The 22,555-nt window shown below is 39.9% G+C and overlaps 1 pseudogene; it reads left to right on the top strand.

The window, feature by feature from the left end:
* Nucleotides 1–5,552: 5,552 nt before the first annotated feature.
* Gm7941 lies at nt 5,553–6,751 on the top strand (annotated as a pseudogene).
* The last annotated feature ends 15,804 nt before the right edge of the window (nt 6,752–22,555 follow it).

The raw sequence follows: 22,555 nt of genomic DNA, 5'->3' as shown, positions 1-22,555 counted from the left end.
CAAATCAAAACAACCCTAAGATTCCACCTCACACCAGTCAGAATGTCTAAGATCAAAAATTCAGGTGACAGCAGATGCTGGCGAGGATGTGGAGAAAGAGGAACACTCCTCCATTGTTGGTGGGATTGCAGGCTTGTACAACCACTCTGGAAATCCGTCTGGCGGTTCCTCAGAAAATTGGACATAGTACTACCGGAGGATCCAGCAATACCTCTCCTGGGCATATATCCAGAAGATGCCCCAACTGGTAAGAAGGACACATGCTCCACTATGTTCATAGCAGCCTTATTTATAATAGCCAGAAGCTGGAAAGAACCCAGATGCCCCTCAACAGAGGAATGGATACAGAAAATGTGGTACATCTACACAATGGAGTACTACTCAGCTATTAAAAAGAATGAATTTATGAAATTCCTAGCCAAATGGATGGACCTGGAGGGCATCATCCTGAGTGAGGTAACACATTCACAAAGGAACTCACACAATATGTACTCACTGATAAGTGGATATTAGCCCAAAACCTAGGATACCCAAGATATAAGTTACAATTTCCTAAAGACATGAAACTCAAGAAAAATGAAGACTGAAGTGTGGACACTATGCCCCTCCTTAGAAGTGGGAACAAATCACCCTTGGAAGGAGTTACAGAGACAAAGTTTGGAGCTGAGATTAAAGGGTGGACCATGTAGAGACTGCCTTATCCAGGGATCCACCCCATAATCAGCATCCAAACGCTGACACCATTGCATACACTAGCAAGATTTTATCGAAAGGACCCAGATGTAGCTGTCTCTTGTGAGACTATGCCGGGGCCTAGCAAACACAGAAGTGGATGCCCACAGTCAGCTAATGGATGGATCACAGGGCTCCCAATGGAGGAGCTAGAGAAAGTACCCAAGGAGCTAAAGGGATCTGCAACCCTATAGGTGGATCTACATTATGAACTAACCAGTACCCCGGAGCTCTTGACTCTAGCTGCATATGTATCAAAAGATGGCCTAGTCGGCCATCACTGGAAAGAGAGGCCCATTGGACACACAAACTTTATATGCCCCAGAACAGGGGAACGCCAGGGCCAAAAAGGGGGAGTGGGCAGGTAGGGGAGTGGGGGTGGGTGGGTATGGGGGACTTTTGGTATAGCATTGGAAATGTAAATGAGCTAAATACCTAATAAAAAATGGAAAAAAAAAAAAAGATGTTCCCAAGGTGATAGGATGTTTTACAGCTAACTGAATTTTCTTCGAGCATATATTCACTTCATGCTAGGTAAAGGGAATGCAGCAGAGGCGTGATGGCCAAGGGTGGTGTGGGTGGCATCATGGATGAATGTACAACTCAGTCCTGTGAATGTTATTCAATGTTCCAATAAAAGACAAGTCTTTTAGTCCACAAAAAAAAAAAAAAAAAAAAAAAAAAAAAAAAAAAAAAAGAAAATATCATCCTGAGTGAGGTAACCCAATCACAAAAGAACACACATGGTATGCAGTCACTGATAAGTGGATATTAACCCAGAAACTCAGAATACCCAAGATACAATTCATAGACCAAATGAAGTTCAAGAATAAAGAAGACCAAAGTGTGGATACTTCAGTCCTTCTTAGAAGGGGGAACAAAATACTCATGGAAGGAGTTACAGAAACAAAGTGTGGAGCAGAGACTGAAGGAACAGCCATCCAGAGAGTGCCCTACTTTGGGATCCATCCCATATACAGTCACCAAACCCAGACACTATTATGGATGCCAACAAGCACTTGCTGACAGAAGCCTGATGTAGCTGTCTTCTGAGAGGCTCTGTTCCTGACAAATACAGAGGTGGATGCTCTCAGCCATCCATTGGACTGAGCACAGGGTCCCCAGTGGAGGAGCTAGAGAAAGGACCCAAGGAGCTGAAGTGGTTTGCAACCCCATTGAGGAACAACAATTTGAACCAACCAGTACCCCCCCCACCCCCACAGAGCTCCCTGGGACTAAACCACCAACCAAAGAGTATACAGGGAGGGACCCATGACTCCAGCTGCATATGTAGCAGAGGATGGCCTAGTAACACATCAATGGGAGAAGAGGCCCTTGGTCTTGTGAAGGCTCTATGCCCCAGTGTAGGGGAATGCCTGGGCCAGGAAGTGGGAGTCAGTGGGTTGGTAAGCAGGGGAGTGTGGAGGGGATAGGGGGTTTTTGGAGGGGAAACCAGGAAAGGGGATAACATTTGAAATGTAAATAAAGAAAATATCTAATTAAAAAAATACAGCTTTTATTTTATTGTAAAATATTTATTTGCTAAGGACCTGTAGTTGCTGGTCCAGTACAGAGAACCCCAAGTTCTTACTTTATCAATGCTACAGATCAGCACAAAGCATTTTCCTCATGAGACTTCTGTTCAAAAATCTCATTTGTATTTCTCCCGAGTCATTCCAGATCAGAGCTTGTTGTCTTTCTAGTGTCTTAGCTACTTTAATCTTAAGTCAGTTACAATTTATCAGTCTGCTTCATATTTCTCACCTTGTCCATTTTTTGATAACTTTCATCTCTGAAAATGTTCATCTCTTTGCAAAGTAGATTCATGTAACAGGGAAGACAGATGTTAGAACTTCCTAGTTCATATGCCATACTTAGCTCAGGAAACCATTTTGAAAACATACTACACTATCAGGATTTAATACTTCACTCTTGCTGTTTGCTGACAGTTTTTTTAAGTACAAAACTTTGCTGTCAGATGGATAGTCTTGTTTTTTAATTTTTGAAATTTAATGTTTATATTTTGCCTAAGTGCATATTTGTTCTACAGGGGTGTGCCTGCTGTCTCTAGAGGTTAAAGGCAATCCTTAGATACCCTGGAACTAGAAATATTGATGGCTGTGGGCTCCCAAGTAGGTTCTGGAAACTGAACCCTGGTCCTTTTACAAGAGCAATAAATGCTCTTAACTGCCCAGTCATCTATCTAGGCCCAAACTGATAATGTTTTATGTCTCCTCAATTAAGAATCAATTTATTAAACAAATGGCTCACAGGTTTCTTACAATGTATAACTCTTTTCATACCTCCAAGCAAAATGGTACTTCTATTCTTAAGACTGGAAAAGGACCTCTTAACATGGATTCACACTGTGTATACATGTGTTCTGTGCTTTCAGTCTTTAACAGAACCTGCAACCTTTCTCTCAGAAGTTTACGGTAGGGTCAGGAAAAACACCAATGAGACCATTGACATGCCTGAGCTCTGAGATCACAGATGAGGCAAATATGAGTATCTGTAGGACAGAACTCTGTTCAGTTCTTTCATCACTATTGCTATATGGAAACGAGTGAGCACGTCTTCCACCATTGACTTCTCCAAGTTAACCCACCTATCATGTTGCATATATGTATTTATGAAGTCTTTCTTTTCCATACCAACCACTGTCTCCACTAAACTAGCAACCCCTATTTCCATTCAAAGCTTCCCTTTGCCCTGCTCTACTCACCCCTCCCAGATTTGCATCATTCACAGCTAATTGGATCAGTAACATTAGCATCTCTCTCTAGTTCTCTCTGCTGAGGATTTGCTTTCAATGCTATCTTTCTTCCCTTGACGATTATTCTAAAGCATTGCTGATGGCTGGCTAGTCCAAATCACTGCTCTGATTTTGATCATAATTAACAAGCATAAGACAAAAACCTGTGTCCGTTAATAAACTGATAGATTTACAAATGACTTCTTTAAATCCAATTTCTAATTTTCTATGAAACTTTGAACTGAAATTCTGCTACTTTTAACAAATATCCTGAGCCAAGATTTTCTGCAGCAATAACAATCCATTCAGATTTACTTGTTAAAGCTAGAAGCTATTACATCTAACATAATTTTCTGAATTTTTCCAGGATACCAGTTCACACTGAAACATACAAAATTCCTGCAATGAAAATATATAGAAAAATTATAATAGAGTAGAATGTGTGTTTAAAGTAGATGGTTAGGTTTTACTTTTAGGAGACCTCTTAGAAGGTGCATAGATCCTTTTTTTCTTAACCTTCTTTGGATCCAGAAGGGAAACTGAATATACACAGATTTAGAGCCCTTTATATGATATGTCTCCTCATCACCTTGAGCTATTTGTCTTAGTGTGCATCCTTTTTAGTGGTTCCAGATTCCTTCCCCTGCTTCTTGTAGCTTTTTTAGTGATGACTCTGACCTATTTAAACATTTGGGTCCTGTTCAGGGTTTCTATTCCTGCACAAACATCATGACCAAGAAGCAAGTTGGGGAGGAAAGGATTTATTCGGCTTATACCTCCATACTGCTGCTCATCACCAAGGAAGTCAGGACTGGAACTCAAGCAGGTCAGGAAGCAGGAGCTGATGCAGAGGCCATGGAGGGATGTTCCTTACTGGCTTGCTTCCCCTGGCTTGCTCAGCCTGCTCTCTTATAGAACCAAGACTACCAGCCCAGAGATGGCACCACCCACAAGGGGACCTCCCCCTTGATCACTAATTAAGAGAATGCCTTACAGCAGGATCTCATGGAGGCATTTCCTCAACTGAAGCTCATTTCTCTGTGATAACTCCAGCCTGTGTCAAGTTGACACAAAACTCGCCAGTACAGATGGGATTCAGCTTAGAAGGCACTAGTAGAATCTCAGAAAGGAATGATAATGGTAACTGGAACTCTTGTAAGAGCTTCTCAAGCAGTTCACATTATTTTAATTCACAATTATTTCTTCTATGTTTGTGCCACCCTGATTTGTATATATATGCATATCTATATAGACACTCTCTCTCTCTCTCTCTCTCTCTCTCTCTCTCTCTATATATATATATATATATATATATATATATATATATATATATATATATATATATATATGGGTTGTGTGTGTCTTATCTTAGGATAACTATTGCTATGATAAAACACCATGACCAAAAGCAATTTGGGAAGGAAAGGGTTTATTTCATTAACAGTTCCATATATCAGTTCATCATTAAAGGTGGTGGTGGTGGTGGGGACTTACATAGGGCAGGAACCTGGGGGCAGGAGCTGATGGAGAGACCATGGAGGATGGATGGTATTTACTGATTTGCTCTCTATGGCTTCCTCAGACTGCTTTCTTATAGAACCCAGCTCCGCCCAGAATGACTCCACCACAATCCGCCATTGATCACTAACTAAGAACATACCTTATAGTTGCATCTTTTGAGGCCTTTTTCTCAATTGAGATTTCCTACTCACTCTACTCTAGCTCTGTCAAGATGATTTGAAAGTAGCCAGTATAACTGACCCATTGTCAATTTGACAAACAAACATCAATTTCCTTCCATTTCTCAATTATCTCTGGGATGGAATGTTAATATTTATATCACATAAAAAACATAAATAACTTAAAAGTACCCCACAGTCCTTACAAATTCCAACACATTAAACGTTTCCTTTAAAATATCTCATCACTTTAAAAATCCAAAAATCTATTTTAAAACTTAGAAGTCCCTTTCCTTGGTGCGATTCTCTCCTGCATGTCTGTTCTGTGGAACAGTAGGCAGTTTTCCATCTGACTTCTCCCACACAGAAGTGCGCGCCTCCACCTCATGGAAGACTCGTTGCATATGGACATGAGCCCTCTTAGGCCTGAGAACTACCTTTTTGGTTGTGAACTAAAGGTTGACAAAGACTATCCCTTTTAATGATGAAAATGAGCACCAGTTATCATTAAGAATGGTCAGTTTAGGAGCAGGGGCAAAAGATGAGTTAAACATCGTAGAGGCAGAAGCAATTAAAGGAACGGTGGTAACTTTGGAAATGTCTGTACAACCAACAGTTTCCCTTGGGGGCTTCAAAATTACACCAAGGTTGAAGTGTGGTTCAGGACCTGTGCACATTAGTGGACATCACCTAGTAGCTGTAGAGGAAGATGCAGAGTCTGAAGATGAAGATGAGGAAGATGTAAAAAACTCTTAGGCATGTCTGGAAAGCGATCTGCTCCTGAAGGTGGTAACAAGGTTCCACAGAAAAAAGTAAAACTTTTTTTAAATTATCCAATTAGATTTATATAATAATAAGATCACAATTTACAAGATGCCAATACAATAATTTCAGAGCCAATTGATAAAGCTTTAACCCAATTATTCTAACCTTGTGACAATCTTAGCTACTTGTGGCTGTTTAAAACCACGTGGGATCAGGATCATCTTCCTGTTTGTCTGTTTCCTTGTTGCCGTTGCCTTTTCCCCTTCTCCCTTCTGATTACCTCTCTATCTCTCCCTGTTCCCCAAACTCCTAGCTCCGCCTCCCTTTACTGTCCAATCACAGGCCTGCCAGTACCCTAATTTGATTGGACAGAGAAAATCCTACAACAGGGCATATCCAGAAAAAAGTAAAACTTGATGAAGATGAGGAGGAGGATGGAGAAGAAGAAGAAGAAGATGATGATGATTTTGATGCAGAGGAAACTGAAGAAAAGGTTCCAGTGAAGAAATACATATGAGATACCCCAGCCAAAAATGCACAAAAATCAAAGCAAAATGGAAAAGACTTAAAACCATCAATACCAAGACCTTCGAAAAACAGAAAAAAGTCAAGAGTTCTTCAAAAAACAGGAAAAAACTCCTAAAATACTAAAAGGACCTAATTCTTTAGAAGATACTAATGCAAAATGCAAGCAAGTATAGAAAGAGGTGGTTCTCTTCCCAAAGTGGAAGCCGAGTTCATTAATTATGTGAAGAATTGTTTCCAGATGACCGACCAGGAGGCTATTCAAGATCCCTGGCAGTGGAGGAAGTCTCCTTAAGAAAATGCTTTAGGCAGTTTGAAATATTCTTGTCTTACTTCATTTCTGTAATAGTTGATACCTGGCTGTCCTTTTTATAATGCAAAGTGAGAACTCTCCCTACTGTGTTTGATAAATGTTGTCCAGGTTCAATTGCCAAGAATGCGTTGTCTAAAATGCCTGTTTAGTTTTCAAGGCTGGAACTCCACCCTTTACTTGGTTTTAAGTATGCATGGAATGCTAGGATAGGACATACTCATAGTGGTGGTCAGATGTGGAAATGGCAGTGAGACAAAAATATACATGTGAAATAAACTCAGTCTTTTAATAAAGTAAAATAAAAAAGTTAAAAGTCTTTTAGATGGGGGAACCTTGCAAAAATCAAAATTAAGTTAAATATGATCTCCAAGAGGAAAGAGCTAGGGCACAGACACAGTCTGAATAAAGCAAAACTGAGCAGTGTAAGTAATGCAATGGCTACTCTAGGTGGAACCAGGAGTGGGGAGTACTGCTGTGATCTAGATCTAAAGAACGTGAGTTAGGGTTTGATCTCTCTGACTTATACATAGTTTTGTAAGAGTCTCACCTTATGTCCTCCAAATGGGAACCAATGGATCCGTTGTACTGAGCACTTAGTCCACAGATACTGGTTTGCTGAGAGCAGTGCTTCATGTTCTCTTTGGGCACTTTTTTTTTACTGGAATGTGGCCAAAGGATGCTTTTTGGGGGATGAATGAGAAAATAAACAATATCTAACACAGTAAATTCATGAGAGTTGTGTTCTGCACATAGTGATCATAGTGCAGAAGTGCTACTGAGACATTTAGAGACTTTAGTGGATAGCTATGATGACTGCTACTATACTGTTCTGTGGGGATTAAATTGGAATAGTGTTCACTTGGATGGGTGACTTTAAACACATTAAAAATCTATCTGGCTATATCAACACATTAGGTATCGCAATTAGGGGCCTATAGGATTGACACAGAGCTGATTATATTTTAAAAAGATAATCGTCTGGGTAAGGGAGGTAGTTTGTAAAGTGCTTGCTTGCCTCATAAGCATAAAAACAGAGTTCAGATCCTCAGAACCCAATTTGAAAGGTTAGCACAGCAGCACACACCAGTAAACCCAATGTTGTGCAAAGGGAAGCAGAGATGATTCCTTGGAAACTCATGTGCCAGTGTGGTGGTTCAAATGGGTTTGACCCCCTTAAACTCATATGTTTGAATGCTTAGTCACAGGGAATATCACTGTTAGGAGATTTGTCCATGTCAAAATAGGTGTGGCCTTTTGGGAGGAAATATGTCATTGTGGGGGTGGGCTTTGAGGTCCTATGCTCAGGCTCTGACCAATGTGGAATAAGCTCTTTTCCGGTTGCCTAAAGAACTCTTGGCTCTCCAGCACCATTTATGCCTGTATGCTGCCACATTTCTTGCCATGATGACAATGGACCAAGCCTATGAAACTGTAAGCCAGTCCCAATGAAATGTTTTCATTTATAAGAGTTGTCTTGGTCATGGTGTTACTTCACAGCAATGGAAACACTAACTAAGATAGCCAGCTACCCTGGAATACATGGTAAAGTTCTTGGTCAATGGTAAGATGGCCCTGTCTTAAAAAAAAAAAAAAAAAAAAAAGAAGGCACATGAGGACCAACTGTTGAGGTTGAACTTTGAACTGTAGGACCATGAACTTGCACTCATAAGTATGAAAACTCTACAGATCAAAACTTTTGTTTGCTTGTTTTGGTTATCATATGTTGGTCTGTGTACCAGACACTGTTTGCAGAGATCTCCTGGCTCTGGCCTGGTAGAACAGTCATGGGGTGGGATGCTATGTGGAACCAGTAGGAGGGGCACATAGTATGTGGGGCACAGAAGCTTGGAGTTGAGGTTGGATAGTGAAGAGCACAGATTTGAGCAGTTCCCAGCCATTTAAGTTTCAGGAGAGAACACTATTCTCTCCTGCATTACAGTTCTTATATGACAGACACTCTTAGACATTCTTTGATGAAGTAATTGATGAAGTGATTCTCACATCTTTATTTCTTTTCTTTTTTCTTTTTTTATTAAATATTTTCTTTATTTACATTTCAAATGTTATCCCCTATCCTAGTTTCCCCTCCGAAAATCCCCTATTCCCTCCCTTACTGCTCACCAACCCACCCACTCCCATTCCTGGCCCTGAAATTCCCCTATACTGGGCATAGAACCTTTACAGGACCAAGGGCCTCTCTTCCCCTTGATGACCGACTAGGCCATCTTCTGCTGCATATGCAGCTGGAGCCACCAGTCCCTCCGTGTGTTTTCTTTGATTGGTGGTTTAATACCAGGGAGCTCTGGAGTTACTGGTTAGTTCATATTGTTGTTCCTCTTAGGGAGCTGCAAACCCCTTCAGCCCCTGGGGTATGTTCTCTGGCTCCTTCATTGGGGACCCTATGCTCTGTTCAGTGGATGACTGTGAGCATCCACTTCTGTATTTGCCAGGCACTGGCAGGGCCTCTCAGGAGACAACTATATCAGGCTCCTGTCAGCAAGCTCTTGTTGGCATATGCCATAGGGTCTGGGTTTGGTGGTTGTTTATGGGATGGATCCCCAAGTGGGTCAGTCTCTGGATGGTTGTTCCTTCAGTCTCTGCTCCACACTTTGTCTCTGTAACTCCTTCCATGGATATTTTGTTCCCCCTTCTAAGAAGGATTCTGAGCTTCTGGGCTAATATCCACTTATCAGTGACTGCATATCATGTGTTTTCTTTTGTGATTGGGTTACCACACTTAGGATGATATTCTTCAGATCCATCCATTTGTCCAAGAATTTCATAAATTCATTGTTTTTAATAGCTGAGTAGTACTCCATTGTGTAAATGTACCACATTTTCTGTATCCATTCCTCTGTTGAGGGACATCTGGGTTCTTTCCAGCTTTTGGCTATTATAAATAAGGCTGCTATGAGCATAGTGGAGCATGTGCCCTTATTACCAGTTGGAACATCTTCTGGGTATATGTCCAGGAGAGGTATTGCTAGATCTTCTGGTAGTACTATGTCCAATTTTCTGAGGAACCACCAGACTGATTTCCAGAGTGCTTGTACAAGCTTGCAATCCCATCAGCAATGGAAGAGTGTTCCTCTTTCTCCACATCCTTGCCAGCATTTACTGTCACCTGAATTTTTGATCTTAGCCATTCTGACTGGTGTAAGGTAGAATCTCAGGGTTGTTTTGATTTACATTTCTTTCATAATTAAGGATGTTGAACATTTTTTTGGGGGGGGGTACATCTCAGCCATTTAGTTTTCCTCAGTTGAGAATTCTTTGTTTAGCTCTGTACCCCATTTTTTAGTAGGGTTATTTGGTTTTCTGAAGTCCAACTTCTTGAATTCTTTATATATATTGGATATTAGCCCCCTATCGGATTAAGGATTGGTAAAGTTTGTTTCCCAATCTGTTGGTTGCAGTTTTACTTATTAACAGTGTCTTTTGCCTTACAGAACCTTTGCAATTTTATGAGGTCCCATTTGTAGATACTTGATCTTACAGCAGAAGCCATTGATGTTCTGTTCAGGAATTTTTCCCCTGTGCCCATATTTTTGAGGCTTTTTCCCACTTTCTCCTCTAGTTTCAGTGTCTCTGGTTTTATATCAAGTTCCTTGATCCACTTAAGCCTGAGCTCTGTACAAGGAGATAAGAATGGATCAATTCATATTCTTCTACATGATAACCATTACTTGACCCAGCATCATTTTTGTAAGATGCTGTCTTCTTTCCAATGGATGGTTTTAACTCCTTTGTTAAAGATCAAGATACCATGGGTATGTGGATTTACTTCTGTGTCTTCAATTCTACTCCATTGATTTACCTATCTGTCACTGTACCAGTGCCATACAGTTTTTTTATTATTTTTTATTTTATTTTTTATTTTTAATCACAATTGCTCTGTAGTAAAGTTTGAGGTCGGGGATGGTGATTCCACCAGAGGTTCTTTTATTGTTGAGAGTAGTTTTTGCTATCCTAGGTTTTTTGTTATTCCAGATGAATTTGAAAATTGCCCTTTCTAACACAGTAAAGAATTGAGTTAGAATTTTGATGGGGACTGCATTGAATCTGTAGATTGCTTTCAGCAAGATAGCCATTTTTACTATATTGATCCTGCCAATCCAAGAGCATGGGAGATCTTTACATCTTCCTAGATCTTCTTAGATTTCTTTCTTCAGAGTCTTGAAGTTCCTATCATACAGATCTTTCATTTCCTTAGTTAGAATCACACCAAGGTATTTTTTTATTATTTGTGACTATTGTGAAGGGTTTTGTTTCCCTAATTTCTTTCTCAGCCTGTTTATCCTTTTTGTAGAGAAAGGCCATTGACTTGTTTGAGTTAATTTTATATCCAGCTACTTCACTGAAGCTGTTTATCAGGTTTAGGAATTCTCTGGTGCAATTTTTTTTGGGGTCACTTATCATATCATCTGCAAATAGTGATATTTTGACTTCTTTCTTTCCAAGGTGTATCCCTTTGATCTCCTTTTGTTGTCTAATTGCTCTGGCTAGGACTTCAAGTACTATATTGAATAGGTAAGGAGAGAGTGGGCAGCCTTGTCTAGTCCCTGATTTTAGTGAGATTGCTTCAAGTTTCTCTCCATTTACTTTGATGTTGGCTACTGGTTTGCTGTAGATGGCTTTTATTATGTTTAGGTATGGGCCTTGAATTCCTGATCTTTCCAAAACTTTTATCATGAATGTGTGTTGGATTTTGTCAAATGTTTTCTCAGCATCTAATGAGACAATCATGTGGTTTTTGTCTTTGGGTTTGTTTACATAGTGGATTACATTGATGGATTTCCATATATAGAACCATCTCTGCATCCCTGGGATGAAGCCTACTTGATCATGATGGATCATTGTTTTGATGTGTTGTTGGATTCTGTTTGTGAGAATTTTATTGAGTATTTTTTGCATTGATATTCATAAGGAAAATTGGTCTGAAGTTCTCTTTGTTGGGTCTTTGTTTGGGTTAGGTATCAGAGTAATTGTGTCTTCATAGAATGAATTGGGTAGAGTATCTTCTGTTTCTATTTTGTGGAATAGTTTGAGGAGTATTGGAATTAGGTCTTTTTTTAAAGGTCTGATAGAACTCTGAACTAAAGCCATCTGGTCCTGTGCTTGATCGTTAACCTGATCCTGCTTTAGCTTTGGTACCTGGTATCGGTGTAGAAAATTGTCCATTTCATCCAGGTTTTCCAGTTTTGTTGAGTATAGCCTTTTGTAGTAGGATCTGATGATATTTTTGGATTTCCTCAGATTCTGTTGTTATATCTCCCTTTTCATTCCTGAATTTAATTAGGATGCTGTCCCTGTGCCCTCTAGTTATTCTGGCTAAGGGTTTATCTATCTTGTTGATTTTCTCGAAAAACCAGCTCCTGGTTTGGTTGATTTTTTTTTGTATAATTCTTTTTGATTTTTATAACTCTACTTGGTTGATTTTAGCCCTGAGTTTGATTATTTTCTGCCATCTACTTCTCTTGGGTGATTTTGCCTCCTTTTGTTCTAGAGCTTTTAGGTGTGCTGTCAAGCTGTAATGTAATACCAGTTGAGTCAGAACTCCTCAGAGTCGAGCTTTCTCTGTGATCCTGTGATTCTAGGAACCCGTGAGCCTGAAATTCTGTGTGTGTCAGAGTTCTTGGCAGTTAAGCTTCCTCTGAGACCCTGAGATCCTGGTGTGACCAAGTTCCTGGTTTCCTTGGATCCTAAGATCCTGGGTGTGCTAGAGCTCCTAGAAGTGGTACCTCCTCTGGGGACTGTGGGGCTGTCCTCTCAGTTCTAAACAAAGATAGACTAGCACTGACTGGAAGAAACCTGAGCTGTTGGTTGGTTGGGTTTCCTGTGTCCCTGCTCCTGCTGACTCCAGCCCCTCATGATTGTTTTAGAACAGATGTTGTGTTCCATTCACCAGTGATCCTAAGATCCTGGACATACTAGTGCACCTGTTGGTGGTGGGGTTGGGTGGAGAGTCCTCTGGTGACTATGGGACTGTCCAAAGATTTCATGCCCAAGGTGGCCCGGAGCTGGCTCCGACCATAAGGCACATCTTTATTTCATTTCTTGTGGAAAGGGTCTTATATACATTTTGGGCATGGGTTGGATCTAAAAGCACATGCTTTCTATTGGCTTGGTATGAGATGTGAGGGTTGACTCATCTGCATGTGGAGGGGCTTTGGCATGCTGCCCCTACATGACTGATTATCAAGGTCCTCTCCATGAGGTACTGTGGTCACATGACAGGGACCTTGTCAGGAGTAGGTAAAATGCCTACCATTATTAGGTTTGAGGGTCTGGGGCATCTAAATCCACTCAAGTTTACCAAGTTTCCTGGCAGAGTCCACTGACTCACAAACATAGTCTTATATTTCCCTTCTATCTGCATTTCTCATTACATAATATTTTTATTGATTATTTTGGAATTTCACATCATGCAAGCTTTTCATACTTACCAATCCCCCCAGGTCTTCTCCCTCCACCCTTGTGGCAGAAGAAGAAGAAGAAGAAGAAGAAGAAGAAGAAGAAGAAGAAGAAGAAGAAGAAGAAGAAGAAGAAGAAGAAGAAGAAGAAGAAGAATAGGAAGAGGAAGAGGAAGAGGAAGAGGAAGAGGAGGAGGAGGAGGAGGAGGAAGAGGAAGAGGAAGAGGAAGGGGTAGAAGGAGGAAGAAGAGAAGGAGGAGGAGGAAGAAAAGAAGGAGGAGGGGGGGAGGAGGAGGAGGAGGAGGAGGAGGAGGAGGAGGAGAGTTCAATTTTTGTTGCCCATATACTCACTGCAGCATGGTCAAGCATCTAGTGTCCAGCCCCTTAAAGAAAACTGCATCTTTCCCCACTCATACCCCTTCCAGAAGTAATCAGATGTGGAGAGCTACACTTCATTATCCTCATCACAATCTTAACAGTTCTCTTTAATGTCCTTCTGTCTAGGCTTATTATGTTACTTATTTTGGTGTTGGTGTGAGGGTGGGAGTAGGGGTTGTCACAGAAGCCTTCTATGTCCCACTTTCTTAACTGTGTGTCTGAAGTCATCTACACCACTTCAAAAGTAGCTTTCTTTTTCTTTATAGTCAGTGGTGGCAGGATCATGGACTTCCACGTGGTTTCTGGAGTCAATACAGACCACAGACATCCACATGGTCTAAGGTGACAGTATGTGCCACGGACATGATCTCCAGTGGCAGTACAGATCATGGACATCAACACAGCCTTCTGCCGAAGCTCAGGCCAGGAACACCATCACAGTCCTCAGAGGCAGCACAGGCCACTTACCAGATCAGAAGTTTTACTCCAAACTCTAAGGTATAGGATCAAAATAGATTACTGGAAATGGGGTAATATGAGGAGTAATAGTAGATTGAATCATGGGCTTTGCTGAGTCAAGCACCATCAGCAAGCAGTACTTTCACTTCCACCAACAAGGTAGAGAAGAAGTAGAGTGAGCATAGTAAAAGAGAGTTCAGCTTGACTTGAGGCTCTGGTGCATGGTGACTGTTGATGTAATATTCACATTGCTCTCTGGCCATGATGAACACATTTTGGGTCAACTCAAACTCCTGATCGATTATTCTAGTTTCTGAACTTTAAATTCCTATCAAACCTCAGATCCCTGTACTACCTCTTGGCACAGTGACATAATATATAATCTTAACTATAAAAGGCATCTTCTTTAAGGTCCTAAGATGGCATAAATATAGACTGTGGAAAAAAATGAATTTATTACAGCCCACATCTAAATTCTATTGGTTGAGAAAATGGGAGCCCATTCATGTACATGAATTGAAAGACCTCGGCGAAGAGAAGCTTTGCCTTATTCAACTTGTGGATAAGGTTCCTGATGGACCCATATAACCTGGTACATTATCTACCACCATGCCATAGCAGATAATGGGGCATCTGAGAATAATGTTGTGTTTTGTTATATGCCCTCATAGAACTATGATGTAGGATTTGAGTCTCTCAGTCTCAGAAGCTGTGAATGGATTTCTCATCATCTGCAAACCTTCACTTCTCCTTATTAGGGGTTGGTGTTAGTCTTTGCCATGTGTGTGTAAGGGAGAACAAATTGAGATGGTGCCTGCTGTTGCAGAATCTGGAGGAGAGGTATGAGCTGCACATCTATCCCTCCAGGTCTGTGTCTAGACTTTTTAGTTTCTCTAAATACTCCCCCCACCATCAACTATACACTCTTCCCAAAGGTAAGAAAGACATTTTATTCCAAAGTCAAAGGGATTCTCTCTTAGAAGGTTAATGGTGGTCTCCTCATAACACTGTTTTTACTTTACTGTACATTATAGTCTTAGGTGGTCCCCAGTACTTCATCCATTTAGCAAAAGTTCTTTCTAGGTACATTAAGAAGTTTGCAAAGGTTAATATTTAATGGAGGCAAAATACAGCTTTTGGCCAATTCATCTGACTTCCCATTGTTTCCTTCTATTTTAAAGCTGGGTTCCCCAGTCTACCATGTATATGTATATCTTTATGTATACGTATATGATGCATATGTATATGTACACACACAAACATATGTGATTACATACACATAAACACACTCAATTTTGCTCTTTGTATAGATACAGTGAATTTTCCTATCCAGTTATTTTTCTGTTTAGAACTAATCAATTTGATTCTTGACCCATCAAAAATGAACTAGTTTGTTATCTAATGTGTACTGGTCAAGCACATATTTTATATTAAAAAATCAGGAGTAGCAATTAGGATGCATTTCATAAAGTTAATAGAGAACCCTCTTATTATTGGGAAGTATAAGACCTGTCTGGTTGATGCTTTCACCTCCTCCTCTATCTCCTCCTGGACTAACTTCTGATTTGAGGAAATTCATTTTTACTAGGAGAGTCATGGAAAAGGAGCAGTGTTCAACAATGTGGCATGCAGAGTCAGTATTACATTTCTTTTCCTGGCCTTGGGTGACTCACAGAAATGATTCATCAGAGATTCTCCAGTCTTAGGAATTTTGTATGAGTTTCAGTGTCTGGTGAGGCGATTTCTTGTCCATTGCCATTGCTTTCCAACAATCTGTTTGTGTGTCACAAATAATCTATCTCAATGACTTCCTCCCCATATCCTTGCCCCTTTTCTAGTTGAGCTATATTTAAATCCAACTAACTCCTGAGTTGTAATGCATCCCAAGAGCAAGCTCAAAATTAGGAAAACAGTGGAACAAAATACAGCCTGGCATGCTGTCTGAATGTAATTTGTTTTGGAAACACAGATTATTTTTTCTCCTTTGAGACAAGGCCCAGGCTGACCTAAACATGTGATCTTTCTGTTTCAATTCTGGAATAGTACACTCACACACATGCAGTACTATGAAACTCAAGAAGAACAAAGACCAAAGTGTCGACACTTTGCCCCTTCTTAGAATTGGGAACAAAACACCCATGGAAGGAGTTACAGAGACAAAGTTTGGAGCTGAGATAAAAGGATGGACCATCTAGAGACTGCCATATCCAGGGATCCATCCCATAATCAGCCTCCAAACGCTGACACCATTGCATACACTAGCAAGATTTTGCTGAAAGGACCCTGATATGGTTGTCTCTTGTGAGACTATGCCGGGGCCTAGCAAACACAGAAGTGGATGCTCACAGTCAGCTATTGGATGGATCACAGGGCCCCCAGTGGAGGAGCTAGAGAAAGTATCCAAGGAGCTAAAGGGATCTGCAACCCTATAGGTGGAACAACAATATGAACTAATCAGTACCCCCCCAGAGCTCCTGTCTCTAGTTGCATCTGTATCAGAAGATGGCCTAGTGCAAACTTTATCTGCCTCAGTACAGGGGAACGCCAGGGCCAAGAAGTGGGAGTGGGTGGGTGGGAGAGTGGGTGGGGGAGCGTGTGGGGGACTTTTGGGATAGCATTGGAAATGTAAATGAAATAAATACCTAATTAAAAAAAAAAAACCACAGATTTTTCCAAAACAAAATTTCGAGAGGAAGGGAAGGATAAAGCAGTTTGGTGATCAGTCATTAATGATGCAAACTTGGGGACTTGATTCATGGTTTCCCAAAACTACTAAAAGTGAAGGTAAGCCCGGCAAATTCTCCACCTTCTTTTGTCTATCTCTTTTAGCATTCAAACTGAGCAGATACAAATAAGCCATTTCCAAAACTTGCCTCCATTCTGGCATGAGTGGCAAGTCACTGGTCTCCATAACACAAGATGCTGCATGGGGAAGGCATTAAAAAAGGCATCTGTTTAGCATTCTTCAGTCCCTCAGCAAGATGACCTTTTGCTGTGCTATCAAACCAGCTCACACAGGATTCCCAATTCCTGCTTATGATCCCGAGCCAACACGCAAATTTCCCATGTGAATTATCAGCTTGGAATGAACACTGTGGGACACAGAGCGATTGATACAGAAAATATACACACTCTCACTATGCATTCAAAATGTCTGAAAAATGTTTTGAGACAGATAATTTTTTAAAAAAAAATTAGAGAATGTTTTTGAGTTATTTTCCATTTGCAAATGAGTAATCAAAATTTGGAATACTTTATATATCATGGTAAAAAAAAGCATATTTTCCATTTAAAATTTCCTGTTTTCAATTCAAATTAAAATGTATTTTTCATCAGCTTGTTATTTAGAAATGCTAATGAAGCTTCTAAATTAAAAACAGACCACTCATCTGTGGCAAAGGCTACATGAAGTGCGAGGTGGATTATTTCCCAGCCTGTTTCTGTGCCACACAGGATATCACACAAAACCAAGGCTGACCTTTCTATCACTGAGGTGCAAGGGCCTCTTCAAAATGGAAATGCTTTACCTTAAATTAGGTCTATAGCCTAGCCACTTTCACTCACCAAACTCTGTAAAAACTGAAAAAGAATAATTTTGATTACTTTTAGTGAGGATTTTTTTTTTTTTTTTGTAACAGAAAACAAAAACAACCAACCAGCCAAACATCCCCCTCCCCACCCCAGCAAAAGTCTAATTAGGTCTATTCATACATAATTTGGGTTCCTTATTGTATATTTTTCTTTTCGTTTGTTTTCCTTTGTTAAAAACAAGAAAGACCAATACATGATTTTTTTTTTCATTTTGTGAAAATGACCTGAAGTGAATGTGATTTAATGTTGAGTTTTACTGCAAAGCATTTGTCTCTGGCTGGAAGCAATAGGGTGTTTTCTCCTGTGGTATCAGCCTGAGCAGATCTCATAAGCAGCTGAGATCTCATAAGTCCCATTTCCCATATTGAAGACCTAGTCCCAATTCCTAAACTCTCTTCCAGGGAAGCTCCCTGCAGGATTAACCAATCTGAAACCACAACCGGAAGATCCGGTCCAACCCCCTCAGATCACATGTGCTCTCTGAGCTTCCTAGCAGACTTCACCTCACTGATGTGGGAATCCTGAGGGCTCCCCTGGACATGGGTAGCTCAGGGAGAAGCCAGGTTGTTTTAGAGAGGCCTACCCATTCACCTACTCATACCTCATCCTACAGCCAAGACTCCTGTTGTAAAAGTGAAAACCTGATTTGCTGAAACGTGAAAGAGTTAATATGTCTACTCCAAAGTCTTGAATATTTTCCTAAAATACTTAAAGATTGAAAATACAATACTAGAGATTTGGAATAAAATACCAGGATGGAAATAAAACAAAGGTGAGACCTTTGAAAGTATGCAATCTCTCCCCCCTTCTGTGTATGTATGTATGTATGCATGCATGTATATATATATATCCCTCTGTGTGTGTGTGTGTGTATATATATATATAACACATATATATATATATGTTTGTCTGTCTGTATATGTGTGTGTGTGTGTGTGTGTGTGTGTATTTGGAGGACAAGGCAAAGTATTGTCATTTGTGGAAAAGGTGATCCAGGGTGAGTGTTTGAGGCTCACAAAGGCAACAACAGTTTATGCAGGGTGGGAATAACAGGCCTGAGCTCTCCATCACCAGCAATCAAGGTCTTCTGCAGTCTCCACAGCAGGTTCCAACTTGCAAATCATACCCTTGTTCTCCCAGCTTGCACCTTTGTTGCTGCCGTGTGCTCCATTCTCTCCTGACTGACCCTCAGTTTCCAGTGGATTTTAGCTCTTTTGCTTTACTGTTTTTCTTGTGATCTCATTGCTCATTATGGCCTCCCAATAAAATAGTCAATGATTTGTAATAGTCAAAAACATTGGTAAAGTGCATGTTCTGAAAGAGGCCCTTTGAAAGTAGACTTTAAAAAGGCAATTGTCACTTATTAAAATTTTCTGATCAAGGTATATCTATTTCTTAGAGAGGCTGCTCTAACCTCAGATTTCATCTAGAGCTGTGCAAAAGCTCTCTGTGGTTCTCAATTGTACTAAAAATATCACAGTGCTCTCTTAAATTGAGCACCAGAGGAATGTATTGAAGACACATGATCTTTGCACACGTTTTTTATTCTCGTCTCTAAAATTTAAGAAAATTACTGTGTGAAAATATTCAAATTAAATTCTAGGAGGCTGATCGACATAAGCTAGTTCTCTGTCAGCTGAAGCTCCCAGTACAATTTAATTGGGCTCAATTTAATAATTATCTCCTTGAGTACTCAAGCTTGCAGCCAATACTAAGCGAAGCATCATCAGGGTCTTTGAGTAATTATCTCTGGCCACGCACTTAGCAAAATAAGGCTCAGGTACAAACTGAACTGGGGAAGGATGACTTGAATGTGCATCACAGGGCAACAGGCATGTGAAGAACATCTTATTTTAATGATTGTAGCTGAGCAGGTTGGAGTTATCTAGATGAAGGCATGGCATCCTAGAAGAGTCACCCTGAGGTGCCCACAAGTCCTCAGTGAGAGGAGAAACATTCTGCAAATCACCACTCCACCACTGTAAGGGCATCACAAGAAGTCTGTAAACAATGACCACAGAGAAGGGTTAGCAGTTCAGAGGGAAAGCGTGACTCACAAGAGAAAACACTCATCTTAACTGTGGTCGCTTGGCCTCCAAGAGATCAAAAGAGGATGAAGGAAAACAATTTCCTCTAATCTTTGAGACAAAAAGTTGTTTTTCTTTTCTCTCTCTTTCTATATTCCTTCCTTTCTTTCTATATATATTCCTTCTCCTTCTTCCTCCCTCCCTCCCTCCCTCTCTCTCTTTCTCTCTTTCTTTCTTCTTTCTCTCTTTCTCTCTCTCTTTCTCTCTCTTTTTTCTCTTTCTTTCTCTTTCTCTCTCTCTTTCTTTCTTTCCTTCTTTCTTCCATCTGTTGATACACAATGTAAAACTAACATAAAACATGAAGAAATAACAAGAAAATCATTTTCATTTAAATTTATAAAATTCTTTACCCAAAACCATGTTTTCTTACATAGTAGATCAATGGAGCTCATGTATATATTTGTAGTAAATAGAAAGCTAAAAGTGAAAGTGTCTTCTGGCTCTATATTTAATTAAGTAGGAAAGGCACTGTGGATTCACATCCAAGGTTGGATCGATTGTTGTTTGTCACTGAATAGATTCTAGTCACAATGGCAGGAAAACCTCCAGGAGTCCTTTATTAGAAAGTAACTTTGCTGGGGTATGCTTATTCATTGTAAATGTTTCAAATTGATACATGGGTCTTTTAAGCTTTTCCTTGGGCAAGGATAATGTAGATAAGTTACCTTTAACTTAATATTTTTCCTGTTTGAAGTTTCAAGTTCTTTTCTGTTCCCTGTCTGTGAAAAGACCAACTGGCTTTCAAATTGGATTTTCTAAAGTAAATGGCAAATACATGTTAATGCTTCTGCTTCAGTCTTTAAAGCCCAAATTCTCACAGCCCCCCAAGAACCTTCAGCTCTGAGGCAACAGTAATACTATCTCTCTAGCACCCTGATCTGCCTTCTTAAAACCTGATGTAATGTTTCAGCAGCATCTTTGCTGCTTCAAGAGGATTAAGGTATGTACTTAGACTCACAGTAACTCAATACCTACCAATCTCAGTAAGTACTTTTTCTTACTTCTTCATTTGTCTAGAATTACTCTCACACTATTGTTGGTGAGCTGTCAATGACTTCTCCCATTGGAGTCTGAGATTAACTACCAGAATCCACTACACTTGACATTCCTAGTCTATTTCATGGTGTTTATAAGATGCAGTAAATGGCTCATAACATAAAGAGAAAGACACAATTAATAAATACTTCATAGTTTTTGTTGCCTAGAAAATTGACACAGGCATCTCTATATTCAAGCACAAACCCATATTTTGGGAAGAATGTAGGATATGCCTACATATATGTAAAGAAGCAAATAAGCTCAAGAATTAGTTCAGTTGAGGCTTACAGCCACATAAAATAGAACAGAATATATGTTGTATATTATGAACATACTGACCTTGTTGAAACAGTTCAAAAATGGAGTCATGTGAATAGATTTCTGAGTGCTTGGGAGAAAACTCCTAGCAATCAACATGAGTCTTGTTGCCTCAGTTTCCACAGAAACCTATGCTTCTTCTTGGAATGTGGTTTTGCACGCTTCCCAGGTTTAGTGGCTAGGAGTGAGTTTACTTCAGATTGTTCAGTACAACTGGTTATTGTTATTTGCTTATATGGTTCTATGGAAATTGTGTTTTTGCAACACGTGGATTATCTGCCATATGTGGGTTGCCTTTGTGACTGTATACTTTATTCTTCTTAACCCCCAGAGTATAAATTATCTGATGGTCTCAATAAATGATTGCTTATTGTGTAAGACTTTGTCTGCCTCATTTATCAACTTCATTCTCCCAGGTTCCACGTCCTCTAGAGTGGCAAAGAAGTGGTGCCATGAACAGGGACCTGAAGTCAGCTATGAGATAAGAGAGTGAGGGTCGTCACAGAAGGAGGTGAGTGAGAATAATGGGGCAGAAATCACGGAAGGCTTAGGTTGAGATTACACATACATTTTTAAAGAAAAGAGGAACATAAGTATTAAAATCACAGCTAGTAGACTGCTTTCAAATTGTCATGATTGCAGTCCTTGATATCTAGAATAATGAACTTTAGATGAAGAAATAAGAGACAGAGTCTGAAAGAATACTGAAAAGACATATAAACAAGGGCGAAAGATCATCTTCAATTCTGGGTCACTTGGTGTCTTAGTCAGTATTCCATTGCTATGAACAAATAACATGACCACAGCAACTTTCATAAAGAAAAGTGTTTATTGGAGCTGGCTTACACTTTCAGAGATTTACTCCATTAGTGTCATGGCAGGAAGCATGGCAGCACAAAAGCAGGCATGGTCCTGGAGAGGTAGCTGAGTTTTACATCCATATCAGCATATAACAGGGGAGAGAAACACTGGGTCTGGCTTGAGCATCTGAAACCCCAAGGCCCAACCCTCATGACATACTTCCTAAATCAGTGCACTCATATTTCAACAAGGCCATACCTCTGACTGCTACTACCTAAGCATTCATATATGTGAGCATATAGGGGATAATATTATTCTAAAAAACTACATAGATATTAATTCTGACTATTATTAAAATATTTAAGGAAGATAATGAGAATATTAATAATGAGAAATAGATGGTTATTTCCTTGAATGAATATAAACTGCAAGATCAAACTTTAAAATAAAATGATGAAATGATGAGACAAAGGAAGAGATTTTGCCCATTCTGGCCAAACTGAAAGGAAAAACAGCACCGTGGATAACTATGATGGTGGAGGTTTTCTCAGCTTCCTTACCGTAGTGTCCTTTAAATATTCATCCTTCGTTTCCTGAAGCATGGGGTGAGAAACTTGATCATCTAATCGTGAATTCTCTCCACTTTTTGATCTAGAATTTAGGAGAGTCTATGAAAACACTAAGCTTACAATCTAGGTAAG

The sequence above is a fragment of the Mus musculus genome, chromosome 18 (genome assembly GCF_000001635.26).
Source record: "Mus musculus strain C57BL/6J chromosome 18, GRCm38.p6 C57BL/6J".
Taxonomy (NCBI): Eukaryota; Metazoa; Chordata; class Mammalia; order Rodentia; family Muridae; genus Mus; species Mus musculus.
This window is presented reverse-complemented; position numbering and strand designations above follow the sequence as displayed.